At 43.7% G+C, this 16,819-nt stretch overlaps 1 protein-coding gene across 1 annotated transcript in view; it reads right to left on the bottom strand.

Annotated features, from left to right (window-relative positions):
- Positions 1-16,819, bottom strand: part of LOC126428321 (uridine phosphorylase 1) — a 476,800-nt gene that overhangs the window by 301,859 nt on the left and 158,122 nt on the right. The window lies entirely within an intron of this gene.

Raw genomic sequence — 16,819 nt, 5'->3', positions numbered from 1 at the left:
TCCCAGATACTCCGTGTTGTAGGTATCCAAAAAGAATATTCGAAATATAAGACGCAGTTTTAAAGTCATTGTCAGATGCATTCCCTCATGACAGTACATAAACAGGCATGTTCTGGGGTAGTCCGAGTAGTCACAGATGATGTCGTTTCGCAGCAGAAAAGTCAAAGAGCAATTAGGACAGATAATAGAGGATGTAAATCATAGTTAGCTGGTAGCCAGAGCCAGAGAGGGTTCTGGCCACATCTTGCAACCAACACGTGAAAGCCCTCCCGCACTCCTTATTGGCCGTTCTGGTGGTACTGAGCATTTAGGCCACAGTAGCTGTACTTCATTACTGAGAACGGAAACTTAAGTTGTGTAGTGATTCTTGGATGACTGGAAAACATATCAGATATAACGTAACTAAAATACTAAGCACAAAGCATTTGTTTAATCGACAGAATAAAAAGGGCCTCCCTATGAACCTCACACACGCAGTAAAGAAACAGTAATCCTTCTTTTCCAGCCTGCCGCTCATATAAGGTGCGTTTCACTACTACGGGTATAAACGAAAGGAGCGAGTAGAGCACAATGAAACAACCAAATTATTCTTATAGGTGTAGGTCCGGAAACCAATGGGATCCCAATACGGCCAGACTTGCTGCTTCCATTTCCTGCAACACAAGCTAATCGACAGTTTGGACGTTGATCGCTATGGTGAAAGTATGCGTATGTGGTGCACGCATAATGCTGCGCCAGCACACTTTCATCTGGCTGTTTGGGAATTTGTAGCACGAATCTCCGACAAGTGTCTCGGTCGCGGTCCGCCAATATAGTGGCGTTCCAGGTGCCACTACTTCAACCTGTTGGAATGTTTGTTTTTGGTGTAGGAGTATTGAACACGTTTGATGCATTCTAGCCCTGTTTGATAGCGCTGATGAAATCTGGGAACACACTGCATTCAGAACATGCGTGGGATTTTTCAGCATGTACTAGCATCGATGAGGATACGTGCTGAAGCCTGCCTCCACATAAAGGCTAGTCTTGGGGAACACTTGTTGAAACGTGTTTCTCCTCAAGTGCTTGTATGCAGTTTGGATCCTTTGGGACTCTGCTATAAGGTGTTCACGTCCTGAGTCGTAATACGTTGTATTAGGAAAACCATTGGCTTGCAGACCAATGTCCATTAGGAATATTTGCTTGTTTAATTTTGTTCTACTCGCCCGTTTCGTTTGTACCTATAATAGTCAGATGTACTGTATTCTTTTACAGTAGACCATAGACGATGTAGGACCTGCTTGACGTCATTATATTGAAACCAAAATTTCGGACAGGTGCCTAGTGCTGGCATCAAAATGCAGACGACTTCTGGGATAATGTTCAGTTCATCTTAACTCTAATATTTTCAACAAAGATTTCTTTATTGCAATGATGAAATGTTGTGCTACGTTTTGGCTGCAACGAAAGATATGTGCGAGCCACAAACATTTCGCGTAACTGGTTAGGCGGTTTCAAAAACACACACAAATTTTCGCACAAGTTTTTCGCGATTAACTTAGTGAAAGTACAGGCTGAACGTAACGACTGGACTCCCTACCAAGCAGTTGCAAATGGCCCTCTGTTCGAGTATTTGTGTCTTAACTGTTACTAGTTCAGTGATGCGGATGTTTATGTATCCGTGTCGTAAAAATATGTCCGCAGCTCGTGGTCTGGTGGCTAGACTAGTGCACTGTTGCTGCATCAGCCGGTCCCGGGTTCGATTTCAGGCCGGGTCGGGCATTTTCTCCGCCGGGGATTGGGTGTTCGTCATCATCATTCACGAAAAACGCGAGACTGGAATGTGAAAAGATTGCAAATTTGTACGGGCGCTGATAACCGCGCAATTGAGCACCCCCATACACGAAATCATGATCGTAAAAATATTTTGGTCTTCAGGTCTAAAACTCTATGAATGAGACGACAGTATGTCAGTATCTAACTTATGGCACGAGTCTTCTCTGTAATGAATGTTTTATACTATATAATTTTTCTTACCTTGATATTCTTGTCGTATTATATAGCCCCACTGCATTAGGCAGGTCATAAAACTTAAGCGCATATTTTGTGTAAAGATCAGACAATGTGGATAGAAATGGATGTCATTTCTTATAAGAGAATAAAAAAAGTCACACGTACTGTTTAAGAATCATCAGAAAACTAAATGGTAGCTCCTAAATTGATACCGTATTTCGCCTTCTACCCTTATGGAAGCGGTGAACTAAATGACTTACACTCGAACAAAAACAGGAATCCACCGAATAACTGCAATTCTGTCGATCGTAGAAAGAAAGTATTGTCAATACAACGTTTCAAACTGCTTGTTACCCTTTCAGCTGGCCAAACGTAAAAACGATAGTCATCTAATTAACATTGGGAAATTCGGATAAATTACGTTAACTGTACTACTACATGGCTAATAGTAGTCCAACAAGTCGTTCAGTTATTAAAATCAATGCATGATTTTTGCTTTAGGTGAAAAGAACTGTAATCCGTATGCACCACTTCGCATAGAGGTTAATAACAGATACTCTGCTTTTTACCCTCCGTCGCGTGATTCAGAAGTTGGTTTCATACCTTAAGATACACTTGATGTTTCTGATACACTTGACGTCGTTGCATATAATTATATAGTCCGATTGAATTTTATAGTTAAATACATTACTGGCCATTAAAATTCCTACACCAAGAAGAAATGCAGACGATAAACGGGTATTCATTGGACAAATATATTATACTACAACTGACATGTGATTACATTTCCAAGCAATTTGGATGCATAGATCCTGGGAAATCAGTAGCCAGAACAACCACCTCTGGCCGTAATAACGGACTTTATACGCCTGGGCATTGAGTCAAACAGAGCTTGGATGGCGTGTACACGTACAGCTGCCCATGGTGCTTCAACACGATACCACAGTTCCTCAACGGTAGTGACTGGCGTATTGTGACGAGCCGCCACCATTGACCAGACGTTTTCAGTTGGTGAGAGATCTGGAGAATGTGCTGGCCAGGGCAGCAGTCGAACAATATCCTGTATCCAGAAAGGCCCGTACAGGACCTGCAACATGCGGTCGTGCATTATCCTGCTGAAAGGTAGGGTTTCGCAGGGATCGAATGAAGGGTAGAGCCACGGGTCGTAACACATCTGAAATGTAACGTCCACTGCTCAAAGTGTCGTCCATGCGAACAAGAGGTGACCGAGACGTGAAACCAATGGCACCCAATACCATCACGCCGGGTGATACGCCAGTACGGCGATGACGAATACACGCTTCGAATGTGCGTTCACCGCGATGTCGCCAAACACGGATGCGACCATGATGATGCTGTAAACAGAACCTGGATTCATCCGAAAAAAATGATATTTTGCCATTCGTGCAGCCAGGTTCATCGTAGAGTACACCATCGCAGGCACTCCTGTCTGTGATGCAGCGTCAAGGGTAACCGCAGCCATGGTCTCAGAGCTGATAGTCCGTGCTGCTGCAAACGTCGTCGAACTGTTCGTGCAAATGGTTGTTGTCTTGCAAACGTCCCCATCTGTTGACTCAGGGATCGAGACGTGGCTGCACGATCCGTTACAGCCATGCGGATAAGATGCCTGTCATCTCGACTGCTAGTGATACGGGGGCGTTGGGATCCAGCACGGCGTTTCGTATTACCCTCCTGAACCCACCGATTCCATATTCTGCTAACAGTCATTGGATCTCGACCAACACGAGCAGCAATGTCGCGATACGATAAACCGCAATCGCGATAGGCTACAATCCGCCCTTTATCAAAGTCGGAAACAGGATGGTGTGCATTTCTCCTCCTTACACGAGGCATCACAACAACGTTTCACCAGGCAACGCGGGGCAACTGCTGTTTGTGTATGAGAAATCGGGTGGAAACTTTCCTCATGTCAGCACGTTGTAGGTGTCGCCACCGGCGCCAACCTTGTGTGAATGCTCTGAAAAGCTAATCATTTGCATATCACAGCATCTTCTTCCCGTCGGTTAAATTTCGCGTCTGTAGCACGTCATCTTCGTGGTGTAGCAATTTTAATGGCCAGTAGTGTATCTTATAGTATCATATACTCCCTTTCTGTATACTTACCATACTTAAGTTTAATTGATCGTGTTGATTTTATACAACGGCAGCGCAACCACGCTCTGCTTCCGAACTCGTGTGTCGTAGACAAGTGCGCTGAGTGTAGGCCAGTATGCACGTTTAACGTATCTGGATCCCCACAAAAGACGCCCAGTTCTTTCTGTAAGATCTCTTTCTCTTCTGGCGACTAAACAACCAATCGTTGCTTCAGGCCATGTATTTTAATTATGTTATCTCCGATATGTATTGTATACACCAGAGAATGGCTTTACATTCTAAACTATATAGTATTAGGTCTACAACTTTCCTCCTGCCGTTTTGCAATAGACGGCAGTAGCGGCAAGTGGGTTCTGGTGGTTGGTCATAGGTGTCGAGCAATAAGCTTAAGCAACTTAAACATAATGCCATAAAAATATTAGTCGATTTCTGATTGCATAATAAGGCTAATCTTCGAATAAGTACGTCAACTTACGTACCCATTTCTCGCTATTTGCGGGAAGTTTTAATTTTCTGCTTTAACATGAAGAAAACTGCGCCTGTGGCTCTTAAAATGCTGGATAAGACGAATCGTGATGGAACTATTAGTGGAAAAGCGTGCAGAGAATGCTTTCAACGCCTTAAGAACGGTGATTTTGAGGTCAGAGACCGTCGTGGCGGTGGAAGACAGAAAGTTTTCCTAGCTACTGAAACAGACGAGGACAGTCACAGGACATGATTATCGAAAGCGACTGATGCGTTCGAGCCCAGCACTGAAACACAAACGGCCACAATACAGCGACAGACGCGTAAAGGTGGTTTTGCAGCAGGGCAGTGCTCGACCCCATGTCGCAAAACCCAGTCGAAATATACGTGGAAACGTTGAAATGAGAATTCCTGTCCCTCCCGCCGTATTCTCCATACGTTGCCCTCTCTGACCACCACCTTTTTCTATCAGCGGCATACAGCCTGGCTGACCAGCACTTCGGATCATGCGAACAAGTGCAAAATCGAATACATTCATGGATCCCCACAAAAGACGCCCAGTTCTTCCGCCACGGGATTTGTGTGCTATCCGAAAGACGTGAGAATATAGTGGCCAGCGATGGGCAATACTATGAATCATAATTTTGTTGTAAGTTTTTCACAATAAAGCCCCGAACTTCGAGAAAAAACGGCGGAAGCAAATTTGTAGACCCAGTAGTGAACAATACAAAATAAGAGGATGGTTTGATCTTAGCAACAACCACCTCTGAAATCTTTGAAGAAATGTATCTTGTCTGTGGACCCCAATGTAACTCAAATATTGCAGCAGATTCATTGTCGTTGCTTAGCACACGTCCACAGCTCCGCGTTTCGAGAGTCAATCTCCGATCATCTTGCTGTCTGCGGCCGTCCCTTCGTACACGCGCAAATAAAAAACCACCGTATAGTCACGAAATAAAACCTTCTTCCGAACAGGACTCGAAAGGCCCAACGGTACCGACCAACCGCCGTGTCATCCTCAGCCGATGGGTGCCACTGAATGCGAATATGGAGTGCCATATGGTCAGCACACCGCTTTTCCGGTCGTTGTCGGTCTTCGTGACCAGAGCCGCTACTTCTCAGTGGAGGGCTGAGTGCAGCCCACTTGCCAACAGCGCTCGCCAGTCCCTGACGGTGACCCATCCAGTTGCTAGCCAAGACCGACAGTGCTTAACTTCGCTGATCTGACGGGAACCGATGTTACCACTGCGGCAAGGCCGCTGGCCATGGAATAAAGTAAAATAAAGGTATTGTGACATTTTAGAGTAAGACGAGAACCCAGTCCGAATACCCAGCTAATCGTTAGTGCCGGCCTAGGCATGAGTACATAAGGCACGTTGTCGATGCAGCGGTTACACTGAAGAAGAAGAAAGGTAGCAAGGTCAGGAACGGGGAGCGACATGGTTCAAATGGCTCTAACCACTATGGGACTCAACATCTGAGGTTATCAGTCCCATAGACTTAGAACCACATAAACTTAACTAACCTAAGGACATCACACACATCCTGCGAGCGTAGCAGCAGCGCGGTTCCCGACTGAAGCGCCTAGAACCACTCGGCCACAGCCGCCGGCGGGAGCGACATTAATCCTACCTTAGGACGCGTAAATCACCCAAGGCACAGAAACATAGATCCTGGAATGACGGCAAAGTCATTCCGCCCTACTTATAAAACTGAGACAGAAGAAATGCCGGATACAATACAGTGATGGAAATAAAAAATGGAAATGCTGTGTGGCTAGGGCCTCCCGTCAGGTAGACCGTTCGCCTGGTGCAAGTCTTTCGGCTTGACGCCACTTCGGCGACTTGCGCGTCGATGAGGATGAAATGATGATGATTAGGACAACACAGTACACAGTCCCTGAGCGGAGAAAATCTCCGATCCAGCCGGGAATGGAACCCGGGCCGTTAGGCATGACTTTCCTTTGCGCTGACCACTCAGCTACCAGGGGCGGACGAAATGGAAAGTGTTACGCCAATAAACAGCAGTACGACATTTTTAAAACTTTGAGATGTTCATCACATAACGTTTATTCTCTGCAGAACATACATCAGTGTAAGATGTGATGCCCGCAGGCACCAGAGTGTTGCGTCATGGATCAAAACAGATTCCGAACGTCATCTTGAGGAATTTCTTCCGTGCCTGAAACACATGACTGTATCAGTTCAACAAGGTCTGTTGCAGGAGGCCGGTATGAAAGCACCCATCACATCCCAGAAAAGTACTATGACTGACAAACCAGCAGATGTGGCAGGCCAATCAACGATCCGTATACTCCTCAAGGCATTTGTGTTGTGAATTACAGTGTGGGATCTTGCATTATCCTGCTGGAATACGCCATTTGGTACGTGTTGTGTACCAAACAGTAGGTACACAACAAATACCCACCGCTACACAGGTACAAACACTTGTCTGGCGTCTCTCAACACTGTACGCTAGCCTCCAGATGGTGCTCACACATGCGGACCTCTCCCGCTTTCGCATCACTTGCTTTCAGCACGCCATGTTTGTCCACCGATCGTGCGGACAGTTAACAGGAAACGCTGTCAACTGCAGACACAGTGCTTCTGCCTTGTACTGCTGGACCTGGAAACACTTCCACCGACAGGCGCACTTTCATTGCAGCAGTCAGACAGCTGAGATCAGCGCCTGCCGTTATCTCAGCACAGTAGTTTGAAGACTTTCTTCCGACTTAGCAGTCGCTATTTACGGAGAGCTTGAATCGCTAACAGAGCCTCTGCAATATTAGCCCATTCTGTTATTGTATCAGTACTATAGACCGCCAAGAGACGGCAAAGTATTCTGTATTACTGTGTTAAACTCAGGACATAAAGTGCCACGCATCAAATTATACCACAGTTAAGTATCATTTTAACACACTCATAATAACTGTTATTTGTTATTTCATATTCAATTGTCACATTTCTGTTACAGAGCGCTCTGTCAAACAAATCTTAAGTAGCAGTCATGCAATGGCTATCTTTTAGAAATTATAGTAGTTTTCTGCTCACCTTTGATGCTTGGCTGAATTACTATATTCACAGTTACTATATTCACAATAGTACCCTGGTCATGAAGTGTTAGACAACAAGTTTACCAAATACTGGCGGGGATACAGCCTCTCTTCAACAGTTAAGAAATCAGTCCTTTTGTTATATCCAATACCTCTCTACACAATGATTTCAAGAGTTTGAGACACATAGGTCTCTAGAATTGGTGTCTTCTCTGCCTCTTCACCACGTCGTCTACGGACACGTCTCAGCGCCACAAACGAAAGTGAGGCTCATCGCTGAACACCATAGAATGCCACTCAACTTCCCAGTTCACTTTGGTTGTACACCATGCAAGTCTCTGTTGTCTGCGGTATGGTGCCAGCGGTGAACGACACAGCCCAGCTTCCAGTGTTCTAGTAACGACAGTTCGTGGTAACACACTGCCTGTTTTATCTTTCCGAATTCCAGTTGTTGTCATCTGTCTATCCGTCAGAGACAGCTGAACAGTCCTACGATATTTTGGCGGTGTAATCTTTCTGGAAGCATCCGTGCCTGTTCTTCTTCGCGCTCTGTTGTCTTGGGTCCATGCCGGCTCCAGTAGTTCTGCAGAGACTGCACAGCACCCAGTCGCTATAATGCTGCAGTGTCCCTCATGTCAAAAATTCGTCGTTTATGCAAGTCCGAAAGTAGCGATAATTCCTACATAAATAACACAAGTGTGACAACATGATGTATAATAATTAGTTGACATATTTTGTACTACTCTAAATGTCCAGAGTACGTACACGGAATTGTTATAACAGGTGATTTCGTGATGATGTTCAAGCTTTCAAGAATGAAGAAAAGGGTAAATGTATAGATTTGAGGTAAGGGACCCTGGTCTTGAGTCGACAGAGACAATGGAACACTTCTATTTCAGACTGTTTGCTGCCCATATTTTGAGAGGTGGTAGTATAGACCAAAACAAGAAAACTTCTTGGCAGATTAAAACTGTGTGCCGGATCGGGCAAAAGTCCAGAGTTCGAGTCTCTGTCCGGCACACAGTTTTATTCTGCCAGGAAGTTTCACATCAGCGCACACTCCACTGCACAGTGAAAATTTGATTCTGGAAACAAGAAAAAATTTTACAGTAAACATAGGCTGTCAAATCCACACGTTAAAGAGCTATGAGCACTTGTTTACCTTTGTTACTGTCAAACCCATGTCTTCCACTGTACAAGTGCTCGTAGGTCTTAACATACGGATTTTAGAGTCCATATTTACTAGGCAACCTTTTATTATTTTGGTCCATACAACCTCCTCCCAAAATATGGGAAGCAAAGAGCTTGCAGTAGAAGCGGTCCACCGTCAGATGTACCAGAACGATTTATGCGTAAAACTTGAGACTCGATCTTTTCCGGACCGAGGTCCCTTACATAAAATTGAGAAATTTACCCTTTTCCATCGTTCCTGAAATTTTGTATCATCATCACGGAACCACCGTGTACATAATGACGAAGCTGTTAGTGGATTAATCACATCTGAAGATGGCAATCATTTGCCGAAACCGGTGATGTGAACATTGTAATTATTGAGCGATCTTGAGGTAATAAATTATTGTATAAAGCAGCGTAACTGAGATAAGTGAGTACTTTCTTCAGTATGTGAGTGAGAAAGATGGACTTACATATTATTTTTTTAAGATAAAGTTATGAAAAAGGCAATGTAAAGTGCTTCAGCTTTTTCTAGATTCCTATCAGGTTTACTGCATTGTGCGTATTGTGCAGGAAGAGTAGTTCCTTAGGAGGAAAGCAGCGATGAAGAAGTGGTTTGATAATATTCTTTTTTATACGGGCAGGCAGAGCTTTGATTCTAGGTAAGCGAAACACTGTTTCGGATTATCATGAGATGATACTCATAGGAACTTGGTCAGAGATGCGAAATATTGGGCTGCGTGCACGCTGAGGAGCCGGCGCAGTGGTAGGCGCGGTGTGTGGCGGTCACGTAAGATGTCGGCCTAACTGGGCGTGCGAAGTGCTGACGTGGTCAAACAGCCGGACGCTACTGACGTAAGCATCCGTAGTCAGCTCGAACCGTATAACGATTCAACTACTTCAGCGTTGTTGTACACACACCAACAAAAGTTCTGCGTCACCCGGCTTCGTTAGGTGTGTTGCTATTGTGGCTGTTCCTGTCTCCATCGGTATGTCACTCCTGATGTTCGTAAACATTCACTGGAATGGACTGCAGCATTTTACTTGAAAGTAAAGCACCATCAGGGACGCATCAGAGACGTCTGTAGAACAGTAGGGTGAACATATGCCATGCCACGAAGAACAATCGCGACCATTCACCGGGTCCGCATCTACACGTTAGGCGAAGCAGGCTTGTCAACCAGGGAAGCCACTCGACATGTTCACCGGAGTCAAAGTGATGTGGAGCAGACACGGAATCGCTCCCAACTGACAGCTGGTTTTGAGGATTCACATTGCACAGGCCGTCCACGCTCCACAGGTGCGCATGATAATCGATAGGCGCGACTTTCGAATGAAAAGAACGGTGGACTGAGCAGTCCAGAACTGGATTCGGCGTTCGAAAGGGCAGCAGCACGTCTTGTATCGCATCTTTGCATGATGCTAATCTCCATTACTGGAACCCGTGGTCTAGGGGTAGCGTCTTTGATTCATAATCAAAACATCTTCGGTCCCGGGTTCGATCCCCGCCACTGCCTAAATTTTGATAAATAATCAGCATTAGCGGCCGAAGACTTCCGGCATAAGAAGTCAGCCTCATTCTGCCAACGGCCTTGTCAAAGAGGGCGGAGGAGCGGATAGAGGTTCAGGGCACTCTCTTGTCCTGGGGGTTTGAAATTGCCCCTAAAGGCGGAAGAATCAGCAATGATCAACGACATGAGGATGCAGAAGGCAATGGAAACCATTGCATTAGAGACACGTAACGTGTATCCACAGGACATGTGGCCTGTAATTGAAGAAGTGTCATGATGATCTCTCCATTGGCAAAAGATTCCGGAATAGTCCCCCATTCGGATCTCCGGGAGGGGACTGCCAAGGAGGAGGTTACCATGAGAAAAAGATTGAATAATCAACGAAAGGATAACGTTCTACGAGTCGGGGCGTGGAATGTCAGAAGCTTGAACGTGGTAGCGAAACTAGAAAATCTGAAAAGGGAAATGCAAAGGCTCAATCTAGATATAGTAGGGGTCAGTGAAGTGAAGTGGAAGGAAGACAAGGATTTCTGGTCAGATGAGTATCGGGTAATATCAACAGCAGCAGAAAATGGTATAACAGGTGTAGGATTCGTTATGAATAGGAAGGCAGGGCAGAGGGTGTGTTACTGTGAACAGTTCAGTGACCGGGTTGTTCTAATCAGAATCGACAGCAGACCAACACCGACAACCATAGTTCCGGTATACATGCCGACGTCGCAAGCTGAAGATGAACAGATAGAGAAAGTGTATGAGGATATTGAAAGGGTAATGCAGTATGTAAAGGGGGACGAAAATCTAATAGTCATGGGCGACTGGAATGCAGTTCTGGGGAAGGAGTAGAAGAAAAGGTTACAGGAGAATATGGGCTTGGGACAAGGAATGAAAGAGGAGAAAGACTAATTGAGTTCTGTAACAACTCAGGGAGTCACACCTAGTGATACGTGGCTGGCGACCACGGGGCCCCGAGCTGAGTCCTGGCATTGCTTCCACTTACTTATGCCAGGCTCCTCACTCTTATCTTTCCTATCTGGCCACCCTCGGCCAGCTCTTGTTCTTTTCCGACCCTGACGCTATTAGGTTTCGAGGGCTAGGGGTCTTTCATTTTCCAACCTATACTTCTCATGCAGCGTCTGACCCGGAGCGGGCGGCTGCAAAAGGCGTCTGTATCCCATGTTAGGGGCGGCCTCCAGAACTGCGGAAGGCATAATGCAGTCTCCATTTTATGCACAAAAATGGCTTCCTCTCATGTTAAATCAGTGTCCGGAGGTAAAATAGTCCCCCATTCGGATCTCCGGGGGGGACAACTTGAAAGGAGGCAAAAAATCAAAACGAGAATTGGTACCTGGAATGTCAGAACTCTGCTACAAGCAGGAAAACTAGAAAACCTTAAAAGAGAGATGGAAAAGAATCATATGGACCTCGTAGGAGTTGCTGAAGTAAGATGGAATGGACATGGAGAGTTGCAGTCAGATGAATATGTATTCTACTACTCAGGAGGAGAAATAAAAGGAATTAATGGAGTAGGAATGATTATGACAAAGGAATTGGCTAAATGTGTGGAATATGTAGAGTATGCAAATGACCGGGTTATTGGTGTAAGGCTGAAAGGAGCACAAAAAGATTTACTGATTGTCCAGGTGTATATGCCAACTTCAGAACATGATGACCAAATTGTAGAGGAAACGTACAATGTAATAGAGAGAATAATGGACGAAAATAAAAAATGCTGCAAAATAGTAATGGGAGACTGGAACGCCATTGTGGGAGAAGGGAAAGAGGGAAACATAGTAGGCAGTCATGGTCTTGGAAAGAGAAATGACAGAGGTGAATGGTTAATTGACTTCTGCAGGGAAAGGCAGCTGATAGTGGCAAACACATGGTTCAAGAACCATAAGAGGAGGCTCTACACTTGGAAATCACCAGGGGATAAATATAGAAACCAAATCGATCTTATACTGGTAGAAGAAAGATACAGGAATGGAATCAAGAAGGTGCACACATTACCAGGTGCAGATATTAATAGTGACCACAACTTACTTATGGCAGAAATAGAAATAAGAATGAAAAAACTGAAAAAGGCGACAATGGTGAAGAAATGGGATCTAGAGAAGATAAGGTCCAACAAAGAACAAATTACAGAAATGCTGTCTCGGGACTTTCTAAACACATTACGAGACAAAGAAGCACCTGATAATGCCAACGAGTACTGGAATATGCCGAAAGAAGGAATCATTAAAGCAGGACAGCAAAATATAGGATATGTAAAAGGGAAAAGTCAAAAAAACCATGGGTCACACAAGAAATGATTTCCAAGATGGAGGAGAGAAGAAAATTGAAAAACAAGAACACTGAAGATGCAAGAAAGATATACCGAAGGTTAAATAACGAACTGCGAAGAGAAACAGAGCAGGCTAGGAAAAAATGGCTAAAAGAGGAATGTGATGAAATTGAAGAACTGGACAGGAAAGGAAGATACGACTTACTATACAACAGAGTAAAGACTATGACATGGGAACAAAACAGAGCAGGAAGTGCTACTATGGAAATTTTGAGTAAAGACGAAGAGGTAGTGTATAAAGATCGTGACGATGTCCTCCAGAGATGGGAAGAATATATAAAAGAGCTATATGACACAAATAGCAAACCAGAAACTCTGGAACTTGAATCACACAACAGTGTAAGTGATGAAGAGAAAGGACCGACCATCATAATGGAAGAAGTAAAGTCTGCCGTTGCTGCAATGAAAAATGGCAAAGCAGTAGGTACAGATACAATACCGGGAGAAATACTAAAATGCTTGAACCACAATGGAATAAGAGAAATATTGAGGTTATGTAATAAAATATATGACAGTGGTGAATGGCCTGAGGACTTTTTGACAACAGTAATGATTCCATTGCCGAAAAAACAAGGAACCAAGAAATGCAGCGAGCACAGGACAATCAGCCTCATTTCACATGCAGCCAAAGTGATGTTAAGAATAATTAATAAAAGACTTGAAAAAGCAATAGAGGAGAATCTCGGCGAGGAGCAGTTTGGCTTTAGACGGAATACGGGCACCAGAGATGCAATAGGGCTCCTACGAATCTTAGGAGAAAGGTTTATTGAAAAAGGAAGAGACCTATATATGTGCTTCATCGATTTAGAAAAGGCATTTGACAATGTGGTTTGGGACAAGCTGGCGACTATTATGAGGGAAAAGAGAGTGGACTGGAAAACCAGAAGACTTATAAACTCATTGTACCTTAATCAATAAGTTTCAGTTAAAGTGAGAGGAGAAAGTACAAACTGGATCAGACTAGGGAAAGGAGTAAGACAAGGATGCTGTTTATCACCTACTCTTTTCAACCTGTACTTGGAAAATATGATTGACCAATGCTCATTAGATGACAAAGGAGTAGAAATTGGAGGAAGAAGAGTAGGGTGCTTGAGATTTGCTGATGACATGGTCCTTCTAGCCACAGGGGAAAAAGAATTACAGGATTTGGTGGACACCATTGCAACTAACGGAAAAAAATATGGAATGAAAATTAACACAAATAAAACAAAAGTATTGGCAATAGGAGGAAATAAGGAACTAAAAATTGTGCTGAATGGAGAAAAACTAGAACAGGTGCAAAATTTTAAGTATCTTGGAAGCAGGATAGACACCGACTGGAAGTGCACCACAGAAATTAAAACAAGGATAGCAATGGCAAAAGAGGCGTTTTATAAGAAAAGGAGAATCTTCTGCAGCGGTATGGACAGAGAACTCAGAAAGAGACTCATAAAATGTCTTGTATGGAGTGTTCTTCTATATGGCGCTGAAACATGGACTATGAGGAAAAAAGACAGAGAAAGGCTGGAGGCTTTTGAGATCTGGACATGGCGGAAGATGGAAGGAATAAGTTGGATGGACAGAGTAAAAAATGAAGAGGTACTGAGAAGAGTGGGAGAGAAAAGGCAGTTACTAGATGTAATAAAGAGAAGAAAAAGAAATTGGATTGGGCATATATTAAGAAAAAATGACGGACTGATAAAAACAGTTTTAGAAGGTTATGTAGAAGGGAAAAGGAAGCGAGGAAGGAAGAGATTCCAGATACTGGATGACATGATGGACGGTACAACATACAGCAGCCTTAAGAAGGAAGCAATGGATCGCAGAAAATGGAGAGGCAAAGGACCTGCTAATATAGCAGATAACTGATGATGATGAACAAGTTTCAGCTAGTAATAGCGAATACCCTGTTCAAGAATCACAAGAGGAGGAGGTATACTTGGAAAAGGCCGGGAGATACGGGAACATTTTAATTAGATTACATCGTGGTCAGACAGAGATTCCGAAATCAGATACTGGACTGTAAGGCGTACCCAGGAGCGGATATAGACTCAGATCACAATATAGTAGTGATGAAGAGTAGGCTGAAGTTCAAGACATTAGTCAGAAAGAATCAATACGCAAAGAAGTGGGATACGGAAGTACTAAGGAATGAGATACGTTTGAAGTTCTCTAACGCTATAGATACAGCAATAAGGAATAGCGCAGTAGGCAGTACAGTTGAAGAGGAATGGACATCTCTAAAAAGGGCCATCACAGAAGTTGGGAAGGAAAGCATAGGTACAAAGAAGGTAGCTGCGAAGAAACCATGGGTAACAGAAGAAATACTTCAGTTGATTGATGAATGGAGGAAGTACAAACAAGCTAAGACGAAATGGCTGCAGGAAAAATGTGAAGACATCGAAAAAGATATGATTGTCTGAAGGACAGACTCAGCATACAGGAAGGTCAAAACAACCTTTGGTGACATTAAAAGCAACGGTGGTAACATTAAGAGTGCAACGGGAATTTCACTGTTAAATGCAGAGGAGAGAGCAGATAGGTGGAAAGAATACATTGAAAGCCTCTATGAGGGTGAAGATTTGTCTGATGTGATAGAAGAAGAAACAGGAGTCGATTTAGAAGAGATAGAGGATCCAGTGCTAGAATCGAAACTTAAAAGAGCTTTGGAGGACTTACGGTCAAATAAGGCAGAAGGGATAGATAACATTCCATCAGAATTTCTAAAATCATTGGGGGAAGTGGCAACAAAACGACTATTCACGTTGGTGTGTAGAATATATGAGTCTGGCGACATATCATATGACTCTCGGAAAAGCATCATACGCACAATTCCGAAGACAGCAAGAGCTGACAAGTGCGAGAATTATCGCACAAACAGCTTAACAGCTCATGCATCGAAGCTGCTTACAAGAATAATATACAGAAGAATGGAAAAGAAAATTAAGAATGCGCTAGGTGACGATCAGTTTGGCTTTAGGAAAAGTAAAGGGACGAGAGAGGCAATTCTGACGTTACGGCTAATAATGGAAGCAAGGCTAAAGAAAAATCAAGACACTTTCATAGGATTTGTCGACGTGGAAAAAGCGTTCGACAATATAAAATGGTGCAAGCTGTTCGAGATTCTGAAAAAAGTAGGGGTAAGCTATAGGGAGAGACGGGTCATATAAAAATATGTACAACAACCATGAGGGAATAATAAGAGTGGACGATCAAGAACGAAGTGCTCGTATTAAGAAGGGTGTAAGACAGGACTGTAGCCTTTCGCCCCTACTCTTCAATCTGTACATCGAGGAAGCAATGATGGAAATAAAAGAAAGGTTCAGGAGTGGAATTAAAATACAAGGTGAAAGGATATCAGTGATACGATTCGCTGATGACATTGCTATCCTGAGTGAAAGTGAAGAAGAATTAAATGATCTGCTGAACGGAATGAACAGTCTAATGAGTACACAGTACGGTTTGAGAGTAAATCGGAGAAAGACGAAGGTAATGAAAAGTAGTAGAAATGAGAACAGCGAGAAACTTAACATCAGGATTGATGGTCACGAAGTCAATGAAGTTAAGAAATTCTGCTACCTAGGCAGTAAAATAACCAATGACGGACGGAGCAAGGAGGACATCAAAAGCAGACTCGCTATGGCAAAAAAGGCATTTCTGGCCAAGAGAAGTCTACTAATATCAAATACTGGCCTTAATTTGAGGAAGAAATTTCTGAGGATGTACGTCTGGAGTACAGCATTGTATGGTAGTGAAACATGGACTGTGGGAAAACCGGAACAGAACAGAATCGAAGCATTTGAGATGTGGTGCTATAGACGAATGTTTAGAATTAGGTGGACTGATAAGGTAAAGAATGAGGAGGTTCTACGCAGAATCGGAGAGGAAAGGAATATGTGGAAAACACTGATAAGGAGAAGGGACAGGATGATAGGGCATCTGCTAAGACATGAGGGAATGACTTCCATGGTACTAGAGGGAGCTGTAGAGAGCAAAAACTGTAGAGGAAGACAGAGATTGGAATACGTCAAGCAAATAATTGAGGACGTAGGTTGCAAGTGCTACGCTGAGATGAAGAGGTTAGCACAGGAAAGGAATTCGTGGCGGGCCGCATCAAACCAGTCAGTAGACTGATGACCAAAAAAACAAAAAAACAAAAAAAAAATAACTCCATTCCCGACGACCATGGCGAGC

The sequence above is a fragment of the Schistocerca serialis genome, chromosome 12 (genome assembly GCF_023864345.2).
Source record: "Schistocerca serialis cubense isolate TAMUIC-IGC-003099 chromosome 12, iqSchSeri2.2, whole genome shotgun sequence".
NCBI classification, from domain to species: domain Eukaryota; kingdom Metazoa; phylum Arthropoda; class Insecta; order Orthoptera; family Acrididae; genus Schistocerca; species Schistocerca serialis.
Note: the sequence above shows the minus strand (reverse complement) of the source record. Positions and strands in the feature narration are given on the sequence as shown.